Here is a 14003-nt window from a genome sequence, read left to right as displayed (position 1 = left end):
GGCAGGCCAAACTCTCTGCTTGGGTGGCTCTTGGGAACTCTGCAGGAAGGACCCTTCCACACACCCCCAAAAAACTCATGTTGAGGGTGGGACTGGAGACCTCTAAGATCAGCCCCTATCTATGAGTGGTATAAAATTAGGAAAGTGTCTTTGAAATACAAGAGGATTGAGGAGTCTGGAAAGTTTTGGGGGAGTGGTAAAGGACGGGAGGACTTGGTTTTCACAACAGTCAGTTTAAAAAAATATTATTTCTGTGCGTGTGTGTGTCTGTGTGTGTGTGTCTGTGTGTGTGTGTGTGTGTGTGTGTGTGTGTGTGTGTGTGTGTGTGTGTGATTTCACATGGGTGTGGGTGCCAGTAGATGCTAAAAGAGCTTGTCAGATCTCCTGGAGCTGGAGTTACAGGTGGCCGTGAGCAGCTTGACCTGGGTGCTGAGAATGGACCCCTGATCCTATGGAAGATCAGAATGTGCTCTTAACCTCTGAGTCATCTCTCCAGCCCCAAGAGTCAGATTCTCAGCCAAGGCATCCTGAAAGAAACGTAGTGGGAATTGTGGATGGTGACCAAGGGGTCCCCGTGTGTAGGATGAGACCAGTGGGGGGGTTGGTTTCCGGGGGTCTTTTTATGTTCTGGAAAGAGAAGGGGCATCGAAAACAGGTATGCTTCTCAAATAGAAGACCCCTCCCAAGATTATCTCTGCTTACCGCCACCCTCCCCTCCTTCGGCTATTTGTGGGGCGGTGTCCCAAGCCCTGGCGCGCAGGTGCCACTGACTTGTGCATACTTAAGGATTCCTATGCCCCGAGCGTGCACCGGGGAGGAGGCTCAGGCTCTGGGCAGGGACTGGGTCCCCAGCGCGCCTCCCCAGCAGCCAATCCGCCCTTGGTCCACCCGGGGTTTTGCGTCCGCCGCGCTCTCCTCCCTCCTCCGCCCTTCGCTCCCTCGCTCCGCCTCGCCTGGATCAGCCCTCTGGTATTTCCTGCTGCTCAGCGACAGCTGAGCCCCTCGCGGGCCCAGCGCGGCCCGGCTCGGCCCAGCATTGAGTGCAACCAGCACGGTAGGAGCTCCGCTGCTGGGGACCGGGAAGGATGGGGCTGGTGGAAGACCGGGGAAGGCCAGGAGGGGACTTAGCAGGCCTGAGAGGCGGCAGGGCCACAGAGCCGGCGTGGGAGTCGGGGAGTCCTAAAAGGGGCTGGTCTGGGGGAGCCCCTGGATGCATCTGAGTAGACCCTGACAGCAGCCCGTATGGGAAACAGCGCCTGACTGGGGAGCCTGAGTGTGTGGGGACTTCTGTGTGGCGGGTGGGGCCCGCGTGTGGGTGCGGCATGCCCAGCCCCGCTTCCCACTTGGTGAAGCTAAAAGGAGTCAGGACTAGGCGAATGGGTGGGAGAGTCTGGCAGCCTCCGACCCTGGGAGTAGAGGGGTCTGTTCCCCTGCCCAGCAATAGCAGGGAAGAGGTCTCTAAGAGGTCCTGTAAGATCTTGGGTCTGAGATCTCAGTTCCCTGGCTTGATTCCCAGGATGGTTCGTCAGGGTCCGCAGAGCAAGTGGCTGCTGACCCACCTTGCCCTTGGACTCTGTCCACCCTTGGCCTCGCATAGGACTGGGCCCCTAAAGAAAGGGAGGGAGCTTGGCATTGTCCTGATGACTTGAGCGGCACTTGAGGATTTCTGCGACCCGGGTGGGGTAGGACCTGAGCCCCTCCCAGCCACAGGTCCAGCTGGCTTTGCCTCCCACCTCAGACATCCTGGCTTTTTAGGTCCAAGTCCCTGATCCCAGTTGTGAGTGACTCCTTAGGGTGTGGGTAGATGCCCCCAACCTAGGGGCAAGGGGGGCTTCTTTACCCCTCACCCACCTTGTGCCAGGCTGGGCCTGGCTTACTAGAACCAGACTTGAACTAGATTTGAATATTTTGTCTTTTGCTCTCCTGGGCTCTCTCCCTGGGACTTGCCACCCACTTGTCTATACTTATAGATTCCTATTTGTGTCTACCTTTGGCTCCAGCCTCTACAAGACACCTTTGTCAGGTCACAGGAGCAGAAGTGTTGGTATCAGGGCCTGGAGAAGTGGGAAAGATCCTAGGGTGGATATTGCACTTTTGAGTCTGTTTTCCGTGTACCCATCATCCATCTGTCTGTCTGTGTCCCTCTTCCCCCCTTCTCCCTCCAACAACAGCCAAGTGGCTGTCTGTCTTTACTACATTTTGCCCCAATATCTTTGCTCAAGCAGCAGCATGGATGGAGGTGGCGGTGCTTACAGAGATTTTGAACTTGGTGGGGTTTTGGAGGAGCGCAGAGGGCTTTGCAGGTGTCAGACAAATCAGGGTGATCTGGATGGCAAGTGGTGACATCTGGCTGTCCCTTTCAGACTCCCGACTGCAGATCTATTGTCTGCCTGCACGTGTGTGGGGCAGCAGAGTAGGGCCTTTTAACACCAGGCCTGGATGCCAAGGAACCAAGTGTTTGCGTCTGTCTGGTTTGCCTCGCCAGGCAGTGTTTAGAGAGGGGTGAAGAAGCATCTGGATGAGGCTACTCCCCCACAGTGCTGTGCCTTGTCTCAGGGAGACTGCTGTGCTGAGGCCCAACCCCAGCAGCAGCACATCCTGGATATCAGAGGGGTTCTCCTTCCCAGCCAAGGGGTGTGAGTCCTTCCAAGCTTGGCTCTGGGCTCTCTGCCGATGCCTAAGGCATCCCTTCCCCCACACCCTGATTGTGTCTGCCATGCTGAAGATGTCCAGGGTCAGTCTCCCTTGTCACCCAGGTTTCTTCCAAGAAGCTCTCTGAGCTACAATAGAGATACGGCTGGCACGAGGGGGTGGGGAGAGTGGGACAGAAGTGGCGCGTGCTGGGGAGTGTTGTGTCTAGGAGCTGTACTGGGGCCTTGAGCCCTCTGGGGTTCAGCCACATGCAAGTAGACACACGCCACCCCTGGCACACTGGTGCTGAGCTTGCTCAAGGTAGTAGGGGTGTGTCCCACCTTCATTCCTATCTATTATTCAAGAAGAGGGTGGGTCAGACCGTGGGGCTGCTCCTTGGAAACAGGCAGGACTCTCAGTGAGGCCTGGGAGCTTGAATTCTAACGCTGAGAAACAAATGACCTCAAGCATGGGGGACTACCGAGTTTGGATGTCTCCCTAGAGACGCTGCAGGCTGTTTGCAGGGCTGGCTATGCAGCGCAGGTGAGCCTCTTCAGCGTTGGGTGGGGCAGGGCCGTGAAGCTGGTCTTTCCTCAGGCTGCCCACTAAAAGCCATACTGCCTGCCCTGGGATGTCCTGTCGCTGCAGAAGGCTGTCATGCAGGGAAACTACCATCCCCTGTGAATCCTCATGTGACTTACTGAGCCTTCAGCTCAAAAATGAAGAACTCCTAACCTGTCCAGATGCCTAAGGGTTTACTGACCACTCCTTAGAGAAGCATTGATAAGGAATTTTGTGTTGGGGTCAAGGACAAAGGCCTCAGGTTTGTCATCGCATTGGGAAGGTCTTTGCATCGAGTTTCCAAGCTTGGGCTCAGCAGCATGCGCACAGAGGTATTGGGTTGCCTTGTTCTGATGTCTAAGCTGAGGGGACTGGCACCAATCATGGCATCAGGGCAGGGGCTGGGATGCTGTTAGGGCAAAACAGAGGCACCAGATTAGAATTCTTTGTCCACTGAAGTAGCTGGGGAACCCTCATACCTTATAAAGAAGGGATGATTCGAGGCAGTCGTGCGGAGGGCTGGCCCACAGAGGGATTCTTACGAGGGCAATGACAGACCTGTGGGATGGGAGGGGCCTGAAACCCATTGAGAAAGGTGGGGGTGAGCCACCTAGTCATGCCTAGGGTCACCCTAGTCGATGTAGCCTTACCAAGATTGTCCAGGTCATTGAGACATAAGAGGAAGCCTTTATGGTTCAAGGCAGGAGCCTGGCTGACCGGTGTAGATTGACCAGTGTAGAAGAGCCTAGAATATACAAAGGCCTTTTATCAAGGCTCAGAGCCACTCAGGCTCTACGCTCAAGCTTTACAGGACTTTCCCAGCCTCCCACCTGCCCAGCTCCTGCCTGGGGCCTCACTGTTCCCAGCTCACAGGCTCTCCCTTCCCATCACACCTACCAGCCAGCAGACAGTGTGCGGCCTTCATACACCTGGACTTAGAGACAGAGCACTTACTCCAAGTCTGAGATGCCAAGGGGTGTGTGTGTGTGTGTGTGTGTGTGTGTGTGAGAGAGAGAGAGAGAGAGAGAGAGAGAGAGAGAGAGAGAGAGAGAGTAATCTGACCTTACAGAGCCCTTCTTTTCACCATGGGTCTCTGGGTAAGCTCGTGGTCACAAGGGAGCTGTGTCTGCTCCCTGTCTCCAGCTTTCACCTTGCCCCGTTCCTCACTCCCAGGCACTCATCTGCATGCCTGGTTTTCTTACCCCAAGGCCTTGCACTGGCTGAAATCTCTGTGGCCAGCTTCCCCCCAGATCTGATCATGGCAAACTCCATCTGATCCAGGTTCCACCAAAGGTGTCACATCTCCCCAGACACCCTCTGTCTCTGTCCTAAAGTGTCTGTTTTAAATTCAATTGCTCTCATGTTTCCTTCTTAACAGTTTGTACCTATATCTGAAATTATCTTGATTTATTTAATTGGATGCCTAAATATTCAGAGAACAGTTGGGCCAGAGGCATCCCGTGAGAGGATACTGTCACATGCAAGAGGGTCGCATCATTGTCTGTTGTCTGAATGGGAGTGCTAGGCTCACTCCCCAGGGCCTGGCCCACAGTCAGCCTTCAGTACTTGTGTGAGGTTAGAAGGGAAATCCCCAGAAGTGGCAGGTCTGAAGCCAGCTGCTCATCCTGCCTTTTCCTCCCGTGCCTTCCCAGCATCAGGAGGTCGGAGACCTACTATGGTATTGTATGTGACTCTTGCCTCTCAGCCTCCAACCTCTGAATTCGGAATGATTCCTGCAGATCGGACTTGGAGCAGAAGACATCTGTATCTTTATGTGGTGTGTGCAGGTGGCCTTTGCCCCTCCCTCAAAGCTAGACAGAAGGAAGAGTTAACTCATTGGGGTTCATAACTTAAGTAGAGACATAAGAGATCTCCTGCCCACAGCCTGCTGGCCTGGTGTGGAGTCACCTTACCTGGTCAAAGGCCTGGGGAGTTTGGAAACCTGAAAGTGACAGAACGATCTCTCCAGGGCTCAGTGGGCACACAGAGTGCCTGCATAGAAGGAAGCCAGGCCTCCAGGACCTGGCAGGAACAATGCAGAGAGGGTTTGATGACCTATACCTTTTCCCTTCTGCCCAGGGGCAGGTTCTCACAGCCAACCTGGGAGAACATGAATAGGACTACAGGCAGTGCCACACGGGCAGTGATGCTGTGGGGATCCCGCACATTCCCTGGGTGCGTTCAGTGTGGAGAGTTCAGGTCCCTTAAGAGAGAATCAGGTCTGGGAAGTGGTCTCCACCCACAGGCTAAGGTGGCTCCTGTCTGAACCCTGACTTCTGCCTTCTTTTTCAGGGTAGGAAGGAAGCCACCTCCCAGATTCTGGTCCATAGATCACAGCCAGTGCTGCTCCCCCAAGTACAGAGGTAGAGGAGCCTGGGGCTGATCACTAGGCACAGGGCATGGGGAGAAGGCAAACTAGGTTTCTGGTGTATAGGACAAACTTTGTGCTCAGCTGTATCAGAAAGTCACCTCCGTTCAGGGGTTCAGCCTGTGGGGCAAGGACTGGCGTAACATTTGTGTTCCTTGTTCTGGAAGGGTGAGTCAGGACAGTGAGGGGCTGCTCAGCTCTGGACCACTCCGGCTCCTCCAACCAGCCACAATCCCAGATGCCAGAACCACCCAAGTCAGTCAGATCCCGGTACCATTCCTGGGCTCTGAGACTCACAGGGGCCTGGGTGGGACGAGCGAATGGAAACGCCTGGCCGTGGGAACCTTACAGAAACAGTGTACCCCAAGTGTTCTGCCACGATGGTCCTTTGTCTTCAAGTTGCCTGTCCTTGTGTGTATCTCTGGACTCAAGGGAAGTCCCTTTACAGCTCCCTCTCTGCTTATGACCTTAGCCTCAGTCTCAGCTGTCCTGAGCTGTCTGTGTGGGTGGTGGACACCCAACCTGTGAAAGGCAGTGATTCCGTGGGAGGCGCTTGTTTGGACACCAGTGTCTAGGGAATGCCTGCCATCACCTACAGGTCCAGAGAGACCCCTTGATCCAAGGGCTAGAGAACTGCGATGTCTCTTATCTCTGACCCCCATTTGCCTACCAGTCAGCCCTTCCAGACCTTTCATTAGCCCAGGCATGGGTACCAGGGCTGGTGTTCAGTCTCCAAGATGACAGGCAGGGATGGTGGCAGTTCCCAGGCCATTCTGGCCTTGGGAGCATGCCCTGTCCCCTGGGAAGAGTTGGCTGTGGGAAGGGCCTGGCAGTTCTGAGTCCCATAGTTCTACATGCGTGATCCTGAGCCCTGTTTCTCCAGCCCTTCCCAGGCTTCCCTGGGTAAATCCGGGTTGCTGATGCCCCAGCTCTCATTTAATAGGAAGGCAAGGTTACCTTCACCCAGCATCAAGTTCTCTATTCTTAAGATTCCTTTACCTGACTTGACCCCTAACCAGCAGATCCAGGGACTCCTGTAAGCACATGATGTCCAGGCAAGAACTTCTTCAAGCAGAGGTTCTCCACAGAGCAGCGCGCGCGCGCACACACACACACACACACACACACACACACACACACACACACACACACACACACTGCTCCTTATGCCACTCTCTCATTAGTGCCACATCATGTTTTATGCACAGAAGTTTCTGTTTATTCTAAAGAGTTTGAAAGCTGCTCCCTACTCCTTCCTCCCACCGACTCTCACACACCGGCACAGACAGATGCATATTCAGTGTCACTCAGAACTCGAGTCTGGCTTCCGCAGCCTTCTGTGGCTTCCTCATGGCCAATGTACCTGCCACTGGAGACAAAGCCCACCTTCCCATAGCCCCATCCCACTGTCCTGCAGCCCTGGACCAGGACAGAAGCAGCTGTGAAAAGCAGGTACCAGCACGATGAACAAACCTTTACCTGATGCCCTGTGGCATCCTTTGACCTCTGTGAGCAGAGGGACAGAGCAGCCAGCTTTGAAGGGAGCCCTCACCCACTGTGGCGCTCTGCTATGCTGGGTTTCCACTTTGGGCCTGGCACCTGCAGGAAAGCGTGGGCCCCAGCTGCTGAGAAGCCTAGATTCTGCCTCTGAATAGCAACAGAATGACAAGTCCCTGGAAAGCAGGTCCCCAAAGGGCAGGCGAGGCTGCTAGGAAGAGGAGGGCATTTCGGCTACATATTGATAGGGAGTTTGGGATGTAAAGAGGCTGTTGCTTTGACCCAGAAATCCAACCCCAGCATGTTAACCCAAGGGTGACGCTGCTTGGAGCAGGGGTTGGGTGCTGGTTTCATCTCAGTAGCCACTGTTAGTCATTGCTGGTGGCCAGGCAGGTAAGCTATTGTAGAGGCTCTTTGGGGACAGAGGACTTCCCATGACGGACACCCTAGGGGACGTATTGGTTGCACAGCTTGGGTGGGCTGCTTAAGAGTGTCTGTCAACTAGTCCAGCTTCCATGAATCTAGGTAGTCAGACGCACATCCTTGCTGTCCTTTCTTCCCTGTATCCCAGCGGGCTCTCTCCCAATTCAAACCCTCCCTGACGGCGTCCACCATTGCCAGTGCCCACCTTCCCAAGAGACCTTAACCTGGGCAGCCTGGGCCACTTTTCCTGTAGTCTCAACTGAAGTTGTGGTCCTTTGTGGCCAGGGGCACAGCCATCTTCACCCCAATTCCTTCAGTATGACTCGAGGCAGCTAGTGCTGGAGGCCATGTGGCTATTTAACCAGCCTGAGCACCAGCCTAGCTCTGTGGACCTGCCCTGTACATGGCACTGGTTTAGCTAGACTTCTTGCTGCCTGCATCCCTCTGTCCTCTCAGATGTCCAGCCCTGGATGAAAAGCTTGTCCCTGTCTCTGTCTGGGACATTGACCCGGTGTTCCCAACAGGTGAGTAGTAGATTCAAGAGGTTTGGGGTGGGCTTAGCACTCAATCTCTGGGCACCCACATCAGTGGAGGCTAGCCTGTTTCTTCAGGGTGGCCCATCACTAGTCTAACTTAATAGTTCATTCCTTTCTTTTATTTTGTTTTTATGGTTTTGGGTTTTTTTTGGGGGGGGTTGTTTGTTTGTTTGTTTGTTTTGAGACAGGGTCTCATTATTACATGTCCTGGCTGGCCTGGAACTCCCTGTTTAGACCAGGTTGGTCCTGAAGTCTTAGGGTGCTGCTTGCCTCAGCCATTTGGTTTCTAGGATTAACCACCACACCCGGCCCTTTCCTTCTTTTAAAAAAAAAAAAACAAAACAAAACAAACTTTTCGAGGGGAGGGGAGGGAAACATGCTATAGTGTCTGAGGACATGAGGATAGCTTGTGAGAGAAGATTCTTTCCTTCTACCATGTAAATTCTGGAATTTAATTCAGGTCATGAGGCCTGCTGGCAAGTGCCTTTCTTTACCAAGTGAGCCATCTCATAGTCCCCGGCCCCCTCATCCCTCTTTCAGATGTGTCAAACCTGTGGCCTGTGCACCTCGTAGGATGAGGAGTGTAATGGATATAGCCCAAGACAAAAGCTCAAAGTTTATTAAAGCATTGTGTTTGGATTGGGGCATGAGCTTGGCTTCTGCTATTGTTTCTGTTTGTTTTGTTCTTGTAATTCGATTGTGTTGTTGTCCAGTGTGAACTTTGTCGATGACGATGTCCTATCCTAATGTCGAAAGTTAGACACACCTACCCAGTGGGCTAGGATCTCCCTGCTGCTGGTCCCAACTTCCTTCTGTCCAAGCTTAGAGGAGCCCACTCCTCTCTCTAGCCAGTAAGTGTCCCATGGTTGCTGGGTGACATGTCTATGCCGTTTAGGTGTCTTGCTGAGCACTGAGGCATATAGACTCTGGATCATTAGCCATGAAGCTCCCACCCCGAGTGACCCTGAGTGTCCAGACCTCAGTTTCTCTTATTCATCTGTGAAATGGGCTGTCATGTTGCCAGGCTTGTGGGGATGCTGAGATGGTGAGAGCATGAACTAGGTCTGCTGTGAGTGCAGGACTGGACCAGGACACAGCTTTATTTAGAGATGACATGGGTTCTCAGAATGGGGAGAAGCACTTCCTTTCATTAATAAAAACATCGATTAATAATTAAACACCGTGAAAGCTTTAAACACAGAAACCACATAAACTAGTCGAAGCCATGCCAGCCTCGAGAGTCAGAGTGTGCCAGCTTTCTCGAGGCATCCATGTTTGTCTGTATTTGCTTCAGGTTGGTTCTGAGAGATCAGTCATGCTGCCGAGGGAGAAAGAAAGGTCCTGGTACAGTTCTTCAGCTACAGCACCTTACTGTAGCTCCAGGGTGTCCTTGTCGACATTCCCAGGCATCCTTTTGGTGCCTTTGCTGTTGGATGATGGACCTTCATGAGCAGACACCGTTCTCTGGCTCCAGTTACGCGTGGTCCATTCTCAATCTGTTGTTGTTTTGTTGGTCTTGGCTGTTGGGAGACAGGGTCTCACTCTGGAGCCCAGGCTGCCTTGGAACTCACTGCAACCCTCCTGCCTCAGCCTCCAGAGTGCCGTGGTTTCATTCTGCTCACCCCTTCCTTCAGCTCGTGTCTCAGAGACTGCAGATAGGGCTGCACTGCCTGGGCAGCTGGCCTCTGCTCTGTGGTTACAGAGCGTCCTGTTTCCCTTGCTTTGTGTGGAAATGGCTAGTTTGCTTCCATTCTCTCGGGCTGGAATACTGTGCCCAGGTATCCTTGGGTGCATCTTCTAAGAGATGGGTGGTTAAGGGGTGCCCATCACTGTTGAATTGGGATGTGGTTGCATCTCAGCTGGAGTGCGTCCCTGACACTCCTGGCCTGGGATCTCTACCTACCACACGCATTCATCTACTGTTGGAGAAGACCCCGATTCTTCCTATCCATTAGAAGGGAGGATTAGAGGGAGTGTGGTCCCCCCCATCCCCAGCTTGTAGAAAAAGAGGCTTGTCCCCACCTCAGATGCTCACCAGGCCTTCAGCATTTCCAATTGGCCAATACAGCTTGTCAATTAAAACCCAAAAACGTAGCCTGACCTTCCCCGAGGCCCTGAGAATCCAGAAAGGTAGAGTCTGGCTGATGGGCTGCAGGCTCTCCATGGAGCCGATGATAGCACAGGGCCCACTGTTGCCTGAGGTGCCAGATTGCCTTGCATGTGTGTCTGATGTGATCACAGCCTTCTGTACCCATAAACACATGCCAGTTTTGTCAGCATTTACCTGTTCAAACTGTGGCTGTTTTCTGTCTGCCCAGAAAGCCCAGGTTCGGCTGGCCATGGGTCAAGCTTTAAACGAGCATGGAGACCCAAGCACTGACCACTCGGGGCTCACACTGGAAGAGTGAACAGGAAGTCTGTTGGACAGGTTGTCCTGTGTACAGAGCAGGCAAGGCTCCTCAGTCGTGTCCTGCCACTCACTGGTCATTTCTACCTTAGGGCTGCCTGCCTCCTGTCAACCATAGATTCCCAGGCCAGAATCCACAAGCTAGAGGGCAATTAGTGCTCTGCCTTTCCTGAGTACTTTCTGCCTCCACTCTGTGAGGAGATCATGTGCCTCTAAGGCCCATCCTCCTGCCTTTCACTGGCGATGAGAGGACTGGGGTCTTCCCTGGGTCCTCTGTGCCTTCTCTGTAGACCCTGGTAGAGTGCCCTAGGCACCCTTGGGTTTTTGAGGCTCCCTCAGTCCCTGTCACTCCGGCGAATGCTGCAGATAAAGAAGGAGAGAGACACCCCAGGATTCCCTGCTGCCAGAGCCTGTGCCCTCAGAAGCTCAGCCCAGAGCTCCAGTGCAATGTAAGGGGAAAGACTCCTCCCAGGCAGCCTTGGTGGACAACGGCCCATCCCTTGTGGCCTGGACACGTGGATCACTGGGGAATTTTCCCAGCTTGCGCCTGTGTGACCCAGCAGCCGGAGCTTTTCCGTTGGTGTAAACTTCAGTGTAATGAATGACCGCACACAAATAACCCCCCTCACCCCATGCGTTATTTTTAACCTGTGTCTGTTTTCCCATTTATTTGCAAACCTCGCCTATTTGGGGAACAGACTGTGTATCTCCAGCAGGCGCCTGTGCCCACGGACAGCGGTCATTCATCGTCCCTGGCCTCATCCCACTGAGGGTGCTGCTGTTTGTCCTCAGCCGTAGTGGATCTTAGGAGCCTCTGCAAGCCACTGGGGCTTCTGCCCAGATCACACTGATAATCTTACTGGGATCCAAGCTTTGAACTCTGTTCCGTGATCAGCGGAAGCAGATATAAAGGCACCATGGACTCAGCCCCTCGAAACCTTAAGGTGCACATGGGGCATAGTCCTCTTCCTCCAGGTGTGGTGGCGCAAGCCTTCGATCCCAGCACTCAAGAGGCAAAGGCAGGCAGGTGAGTCTAAGGCCAGCTTGGTCTACATATCCAGTTCAAAGCCAGCCAGGGCTAGCTACATAATGAAACCCTGCCTCACAAAGAAAAGAAATAAAGACATGACCTATTTCCTGTGACTAGGGTCATTTCGTAGGCCATTTGGCCCATTTTTTAAAATTTTTTTTACTTTTTTTTTTCTTGAGAGAGGGTCCCAGGTAGCCCAGATTGGTCTCCAACTTACTAGACAGCTAAAGATGGCCACTAACTGAGTTCTGGAATTGCAGGCCGATTCCACCTCACTTGGATTATGAGGTGCTAGTGATGGGACCCAGGGCTTCATGCATGTCAGGAGAGGACTCTACCACATCCCGAACCCTCTGCTCATGCCCTCTTCACAGATGAGGCTCAGAGGTGACAAGGGCTTCCTCAGGTCACCACTGCATACAAGTCTGGGGTTAGAACCAGCACACAAAGTGATACTCGTGCCATAAACCGAGGTCTAAGGAAATGGCACAGTGTTCTAGGATTGAGTCTGTGCTGCCGCTAAACTCCAAACTCCTTAAACTTCCTGTGGGAGGGGCTATCCCACTGTTGCCTGGGGAAACAGAGAAGTGGTAGTGTTAGAAATGTGTGCAAGACTTGAGAGCTCGTTTGAAGGTTCTAGCAGCCTGCGATCCATCCTTCTCTATTCAGGAAAGGTTGTCCTCTTGGATTGAGCACTGCAGCTTCCTGAGGGACACACGTAGAGCCATTGGGGGGGGGGATATCTGGAACATCTGTCTAGCTGGCCAAATCAGCTGAACCCTGGCAATCAATGGGGTGACAGATGTTGGAGAGATGGTTTGGTGATCAAGAGAGCTAACTGCTCTTGCAGAAGATTTGGGTTCCATTCACAACACCCACTTAGCGGTTCACAACATTCCACAACTCTAACTCCAGTTCCAGGGATTCTGACACCCTTTTCTGACCTCCACATGCACCAGGCATGCATGTGGTACACATACATGCAGGCACAACAGTCAACACACAAAACGTTTAAAAATTAAGAAACACAAGCAAGCCAATCATGTTCTAACAGGTGTCAGCAGGAAGCCCTGGGATTTCTCAGTGGGGAGCAAGACCCCAAAGCAGCCTTGGCTACTTCCAAACCTTGTCCTTCCTATGGTCAAGACTTAGCATCACGTTCATTATCAGAATCCAGTAGGAGCCATTGTGGCTAGGGACTATGGCCCCTGTTTAGCAGATACCCTTCCTGGTATATAACAGATTTCCTGGGGTCCGGTCTAAGAGAGCTTCCCTGCCTCTCCAAGGCAGAAAGAGTTCTGAGACAAGCAGTATGGATAAAGAGCCACAGTGTTGAGATGGCTGGGCCAAATGAGGAGCCTTGGAGGAGTGCGGCTGAGCACTGTGTGTTAACCTGAGAAGACCACAGGTTACTACTGAGTCCTGTTCAATGGCCCAATTACTTAGGTCTCACTATCTAGCCCAGGCTAGCCTCGAACTCACGATCCTCCTGCCTCTGCTTCGCAAGTACAAGTGAGTGCCCTTATGCCTGGTAGTATCTGCTATGCCACATGGCTAACTAAATCACATTCAGGAACAGAAAGCCTGCCTCTGTTGTAGCCACTGAATATTTTACTGTCTGTTTTTAGTTTGTAATTTTTCGAGAGTTGGAGTTTGTTTGTTACTGTGTAGTCCAGGCTGGGCCCAACCACTTCTGAGTGCTGGTGCGGTCTCCTGACCAGAGCTCAACCACCATGGGCTTTGCCAGGACCACTGTCTCTAACAGATAGAGGGGAAAGCAAGTTTGGAGGTCTGAGAGCCAGACCCTTTTTCCTGGACAGCATCAAGAGACCAAAAGAGCATCAAGAACATCTCATTCTTCCCTGACAGGTCTGGGTGAGACCACCCAAACTGCCAGTGTCATCAGGAAACACAGGTGACAGGGGTTCATCTAGTCCGTCAGGGAGCAAAGCAGGGGCTTCAGGGGAAGGTTCTGGGAGTTCTGAGTGTGAGTCTTTCCCCAGGAGCAGGCAGAGGGCCTAGGAGCTGGCCAGGGGCCCTGCCCGTGGGGTCTGGGGGAAAACAGTCTGCATCCCAACTGCTAGGTGCTCAGCCATCTCAGTGTGCGACACTGCCTGAGACCAGTTCCACTCTTGGGCATGGGATGGCACCTGCAGCATCCCTAGAAGCTCTCTGAGGAGCTTGCTTTCCCTCCGGGATTCTGCCAGGCAGGCGTGCAGCAGTGGGTTAAAGAGGAACAGGAGCATCGGGTTAGTACTGGGTAGGGAGTCAGGATGAGAACTCACCTCCAGCCCCCTGTTCTTTGTGTGGAGAGGATGGGGGCTCTTTGGGGGCCCGTGAGATGGGACAGGCCATACAGCTGGGTTTACATGCAGCAGTAGGTCACCTTGCACAGCAGTGGCTTTCAAAGATTTATTTATTTATTATATATAAGTACACTGTAGCTGTCTTCAGATACACCAGAAGAGGGCATCAGATCTCTTTACAGATGGTTGTGAGCCACCATGTGGATGCTGGGAATTGAACTCATGACCTCTGGAAGAGCAGTCG

The 14003-nt window shown here is 53.0% G+C and overlaps 1 protein-coding gene across 3 annotated transcripts in view; it reads left to right on the top strand.

Moving 5' to 3' along the window:
• The window catches only part of Osbpl5 (oxysterol binding protein-like 5), a 70646-nt gene that overhangs the window by 16927 nt on the left and 39716 nt on the right, over positions 1–14003 (top strand). The window contains exon 1 of one of the 3 annotated variants that reach the window (XM_006230828.5): positions 900–1054. The exons of the other annotated variants lie outside the window; for them this stretch is intronic. The gene's annotated coding sequence lies outside the window, so the exon portion shown is untranslated. Of the gene's footprint in view, positions 1–899; positions 1055–14003 lie in introns of those variants that run through there. 3 annotated transcript variants of the gene reach the window in all.

This window comes from Rattus norvegicus, chromosome 1 (assembly GCF_036323735.1).
Source record: "Rattus norvegicus strain BN/NHsdMcwi chromosome 1, GRCr8, whole genome shotgun sequence".
In the NCBI taxonomy this organism is placed as follows: domain Eukaryota; kingdom Metazoa; phylum Chordata; class Mammalia; order Rodentia; family Muridae; genus Rattus; species Rattus norvegicus.
The sequence above is the reverse complement of the archived record's forward strand: the minus strand, read 5'-3'. Positions and strand labels throughout refer to the sequence as shown.